A 5,884-nucleotide genomic window follows, 5' to 3' on the forward strand; every position below is an offset into this window, starting at 1 on the left:
TGAGAGAGATAGCAAGAGAGTTGGCTAAAGACGGCACGCTCAATAGTTTTGGAAAGAAAAGAAAGAAGGGATACTGGTCTGTAGTTGTTGACATCAGAGGGATCGAGTGTTGGCTTTTTGAGAAGGGGTGCAACTCTCGCTCTCTTGAAGACGGAAGGGACATAGCCAGCGGTCAAGGATGAGTTGATCAGCGAGGTGAGGTAGGGGAGAAGGTCACCGGAGATGGTCTGGAGAAGAGAGGAGGGGATGGGGTCAAGCGGGCAGGTTGTTGGGCGGCCTGCAGTCACAAGTCGCAAGATTTTATCTGGAGAGAGAGGGGAGAAAGAAGTCAAAGCATAGGGTAGGGCAGTGTGAGCAGGACCAGCAGTGTCATTAGACTTAACAAACGAGGATCGGATGTCGTCAACCTTCTTTTCAAAGTGGTTGACGAAGTCATCCACAGAGAGGGAGGAGGGAGGGGGGGGGAGGATTCAGCAGGGAGGAGAATGTGGCAAAGAGCTTCCTAGGGTTATTTAGAGTGGTAGAATTTAGAGTGGTAGAAAGTGGCCTTAGCAGCAGAAACAGATGAAGGAAATGTAGAGACGAGGGAGTGAAAAGATGCCAGGTCCGCAGGGAGTCTAGTTTTCTTCCATTTCCGCTCAGCTGCCTGGAGCTCTGTTCTTGTCTTGGCCATTGTAGAGAGGTTGGAGTCTGTTTGATTGAGTGTGTGGACAGGTGTCTTTTATACAGGTAACGAGTTGAAACAGGTGCAGTTAACATTTTACATTTTAGTCATTTAGCAGACGCTCTTATCCAGAGCGACTTACAGTTAGTGAATACATTTTTTTTTTTATACTGGCCCCCCGTGGGAATCGAACCCACAACCCTGGCATTGCAAACGCCATGCTCTATCAACTGAGCTACATCCCTGCCGGCCATTCCCTTCCCTCCCCTACCCTGGACGACGCTGGGCCAATTGTGCGCCGCCCATGAGTCTCCCGGTCGCGGCCGGCTGCGACAGAGCCTGGATTCGAACCAGGATCTCTAGTGGCACAGTTAGCACTGCGATGCAGTGCCTTAGACCACTGCGCCACTCAGAATACAGGTAATGAGTGGAGAACAGGAGGGCTTCTTAAAGAATAAGTAACAGGTCTGTGAGAGCCGGAATTCTTACTGGTTGGTAGGTGATAAAATACTTATGTCATGCAATAAAATGCCAATTAATTACTTAAAAATCATACAATGTGATTTTCTGGATTTTTGTTTTAGATTCAGTCTCTCACAGTTGAAGTGTACCTATGATAAAAATGACAGACCTCTACATGCTTTGTAAGTAGGAAAACCTGCAAAATCGGCAGTGTATCAAATACTTGTTCTCCCCACTGTATGTCCAAACTTTTGACTGGTACTGTATATCACACCAACTGACTGGTACTTCTGATGTTGTTCACACAGGAGTCCGTGTTGAGACATTCTCTACATCCAGAGAGCAACAGCAGGAAGATCACAGAGCTAAGAGGTCTCACCACTGCCCACATTGTGAGGAGATTTTCCCAATTCTATCAAAGCTAAAAATACACCTAAAAATACACACAGGAGAGAATTCCTGCACTGACTGTGGGAAGAGCTTCACAACATCAAGGGCTCTGACAGTTCATCAGAGAGTGCATACAGGAGAGAAGCCTTACTCCTGCTATGACTGTGGGGCGAGTTTCTCTCGACTAAGCAACTTAAAAACACACCAACGTATACATACGGGCGAAAAGCCTTACTCCTGCTCTGACTGTGGAAAATGCTTCACAACATCAACATAGGTAAAAGTTCATCAGAGAACACACACAGGAGAGAAGCCTTACTCCTGCTCTTACTGTGGGAAGAGTTTCTCCCGATTGGATACCTTAAACACGCATGAACGTATACATACAGGAGAGAAGCCTTACGCATGCTCTGACTGTGGAAAATGCTTCACAACATCAACTGAGCTAAAAGTTCATCAGAGAACACACACAGGAGAGAAGCCTTACTCCTGCTCTGACTGTGGAAAGAGTTTCTCAAAATTGGATAAATTAAAAACACACCAATTGTACATACATGTACAGTGCTTTCGGAAAGTATTCAGACCCCTTGACCTTTTCCACAATTTGTTACGTTACAGCCTTATTCTAAAATTGATTAAATCGTTTTTTCCCCTCATCAACCTACACACAATACCTGATATTGCCAAAGCAAAAACAGGTTTTTAGACATTTTTGCTAATGTATATAAAAAATTAACTGATACGACATTTACATAAGTATTCCGACCCTTTACTCAGTACTTTGTTGAAGCACCTTTGGCAGCGATTACAGCCTCGAGTCTCGTTGGGTATGACGCTACAAGCTTGGCACACCTGCATTTGGGGAGTTTCTCCCTGTGACGAGGTGTGAATGAAGGAGTCAGGCGCAGGAGGTAAAATCTCCAGAGTTTATTCTGTTTACTTAAATCAAACGCCCCAAGCGTCAAACGAAACTAATACAAGGGAAAACATCCACCTTGGCATAAACACAAAGAATAGTAGCTCAACCGAGCTACACGCTCTCACAACAAACAATCACTCACAAAGCCAAAGGGAACAGAGGGAACACTTATACACATACAAATTAAGGGAATGAGCTCCAGGTGTGTGTGATTGACAAGACATGACAAGTGTAGTGATGAGAATGGGATCGGCAGTAGTTAGTACTCCGGTGACGACAAACGCCGAAGCGTCCTCGATTCAGAAAAAGTTGGGCCAGCAGTTTGCGAACCAGGGACACATGCTCGGCGCGCGTAGCGGAATACACCAGGATGTCATCGATGTAGACCATCACACCGTGACCAAGCATGTCCCGAAACACCTCGTTCACAAAGGACTGGAAAACGGATGGAGCATTCATCAAACCGTAGGGCATCACCAGGTATTCATAATGCCCCGAGGTTGTCCTGAATGCTGTTTTCCACTCATCCCCTTCCCGAATACGCACCAGGTTGTAGGCACACCTGAGGTGTAATTTGGTGAAAAAGCGGGCCCCATGCATTGACTCAATCACTGAAGTAATGAGGGGAAGAGGATAACTAAATCGTACCGTCACATTATTCAGTGGTCGATGATCAATGCACGGGCGTAAACCGCCATCTTTCTTCTTCACAAAGAATAAACTCGAGGAGGCAGGTGAAGTGGAGGGACGTATATACCCCTGGCGCAAGGACTCGGTGACGTATGTTTCCATAGCCTCCGTTTCAGCCTACGACAGGGGATACACATGACTCCTGGGAGGTACAGCGTCTACCCTAAGGTTTATCGCGCAATCCCCCTCCCGATGAGGTGGTAAATTTAGTCGCTTGCGTCTTGGAAAACGCGAGCACAAGATCATGGTATTCGGGGGGAATGCGCACGGTGGGGGTACCGTCTGGACTTTCCACTGTGGTCGCACCAACGGGAACACCAAGACACCTACCCGGACACTCACGCGATCACCCCGTAAGAACCCTCTGCGGCCATGAGAAATGGGGGTTGTGAAGGGCTAACCACTGGATACCCAAGACAACAGGGTAAGCAGGAGACTCAATAATCATAAAGGTGATCTGTTCAACATGCGTCTCCTGCGTAATCATGGTGACTGGTACCGTAACCTCCTTAACCAACCCGGACCCTAATGGTCGACTATCAAGTGCTCTGATGGGGAGTGGAATGGTTAGGGGAACCAATGAAATGCCTTGACGGCGTGCAAATGCCCTGTCCATAAAATTCCCAGCTGCGCCTGAATCGACTAGCGCCTTACACTGGGAACCTATCAAGTGATCGGGAAAGGAGATAGATAAAGTACAGTGCGCCGCAAAGGGTTCTGAACACGTTTGGGTGTTTGTTACCTGGGGTGATGAGTGAGTACCCTGCCTACCGCCTCCAGACCCAAAAGAACGTTGACTGCGACGTGAGGTGGATTGTCCCTTCGTGCCACCAGAGTGGCACTGTCGCTGTCCTCCTGCGCTCTCTCGACCGGCGGCTCCCCCCAGCTCCATCTGCTCGGGGTCAGAGTCGTCCAGTGTGGGAACGGGAAGACCCCTACCAGAACTTTCTCTGGCTGCTAGCAGATTGTCCAGCCGGATGGCCATGTCCACCAGTTGGGAGAACGATCGCATGGCATCCCGGCAGGCTAGCTCCCGTCGGACGTCCTCCCTTAGGTGGCACCGGAAATGGTCGATCAGGGCCCGCTCGTTCCACCCGGACCCCGCTGCCAGCGTCCGGAACTCCAGCGCGTAGTCCTGAGCGGTCCTCGTCCCCTGCCTCAGATGAACCAGTCGTTCGCCCGCCTCTCGACCCTCAGGCGGGTGATCAAAAACAGCCCGAAAGAGGCAAGCAAACTCCCCGTAGTCCTCCCTCGTTCCACACTGTGTTGGCCCACTCCAGGGCTCTCTCACAAAGGCAGGAAACGAGGACGGATACCTTCTCCCGCTCCTGACGCCAACCTGAGGCTGGAGAAATAGTTGGAGTAGGAATCCCTTACATCGCGCTGCCGTCCCATCAAACGCCGGTGGCCGGGATATCTAGATCCATCGAATGACTGGGGTGTAGGTGGCTGGATCCGGTTGACCAGCTGGTCTCGATAGATCGGATCCTCTCCTCTCCAGGCATTCTACCACCTGAAGAACCCGATCCATCGCTTCCCCCAAGCTGGCGAACATCGAGGAATGCTCCTGGAACCTTGCCACAACTCCAGGCATGCGGTCTTCTCCTGCTGACTCCATATCAGATCAGGTGAGTGTTTCTGTGACGAGGTGTGAATGGAGTCAGGCGCAGGAGGTAAAATACCGAAGTCCAGAGTTTATTCCGTTTACATAAATCAAACGCCCCAAGCGTCAAACGAAACTAATACAAGGGAAAACATCCACCTTAGCATAAACACGAAGAATAGTAGCTCAACCGAGCTACACGCTCTCACAACAATCAATCACTCACAAAGACAAGGGGAACAGAGGGAACACTTATACACATACTAATTAGGGGAATGAGCACCAGGTGTGTGTGATTGACAAGACATGACAAGTGGAGTGATGAGAATGGGATCGGCAGTAGCTAGTACTCCGGTGACGACGTACGCCGAAGCCTGCCCGAACCAGGAGGTGGGGCAGCCTCGGCGGAAGTCGTGACACTCCCATTCTTCTCTGCAGATCCTCTCAAGCTCTGTAAGGTTGGATGGGGAGCATCTCTGAACAGCTATCTCTCCAGAGATGTTCGATCAGGTTCAAGTCCGGGCTCTGGCTGGGCCGCTCAAGGAAATTCAGAGACTTGTCCCGAAGGCACTCCTGCGTTATCTTGGCTGTGTGCTTAGGGTCGTTGTCCTGTTGGAAGGTGAACCTTTGCCCCAGTCTGAGGTCCTGAGCACTTTGGAACAGGTTATTATCAAGGATCTCTCAGTACTTTGCTCCGTTGATCTTTCCCTCGATCCTGACTAGTGTCTCAGTCCCTGCTGCTGAAAAACATCCCACAGCATGATGCTGCCACCATCATGCTTCACCATAGGGATGGTGCCTGGTTTCCTCCAGAAGTGACGCTTGGCATTCAGGCCAAAGAGTTCAGTCTTGCTTTCGTCAGACCAGAAAATCTGGTTTCTCATGGTCTGAGAGTCCTTTAGGTGCCTTTTTGGAAACTCCAAGCGGGCTTTCATGTGCCTTTTACTGAGTAGTGGCTTCCATCTGGCCACTCTACCATAAAGGCCTGATTGGTGGAGTGCTGCAGAGATTGTTGTCTTTCTGGAAGGTTCTCCCATCTCCACAGAGGATCTCTGGAGCTCTGTCAGAGTGACCATTGGGTTCTTGGTCACCTCCCTGACCAAGGCCCTTCTCCCATGATTGCTCAGTTTGGCCGAGCGGCCAGCTCTAGGAAGAG

The sequence above is a fragment of the Coregonus clupeaformis genome, unplaced genomic scaffold (genome assembly GCF_020615455.1).
Source record: "Coregonus clupeaformis isolate EN_2021a unplaced genomic scaffold, ASM2061545v1 scaf1949, whole genome shotgun sequence".
NCBI lineage: Eukaryota > Metazoa > Chordata > Actinopteri > Salmoniformes > Salmonidae > Coregonus > Coregonus clupeaformis.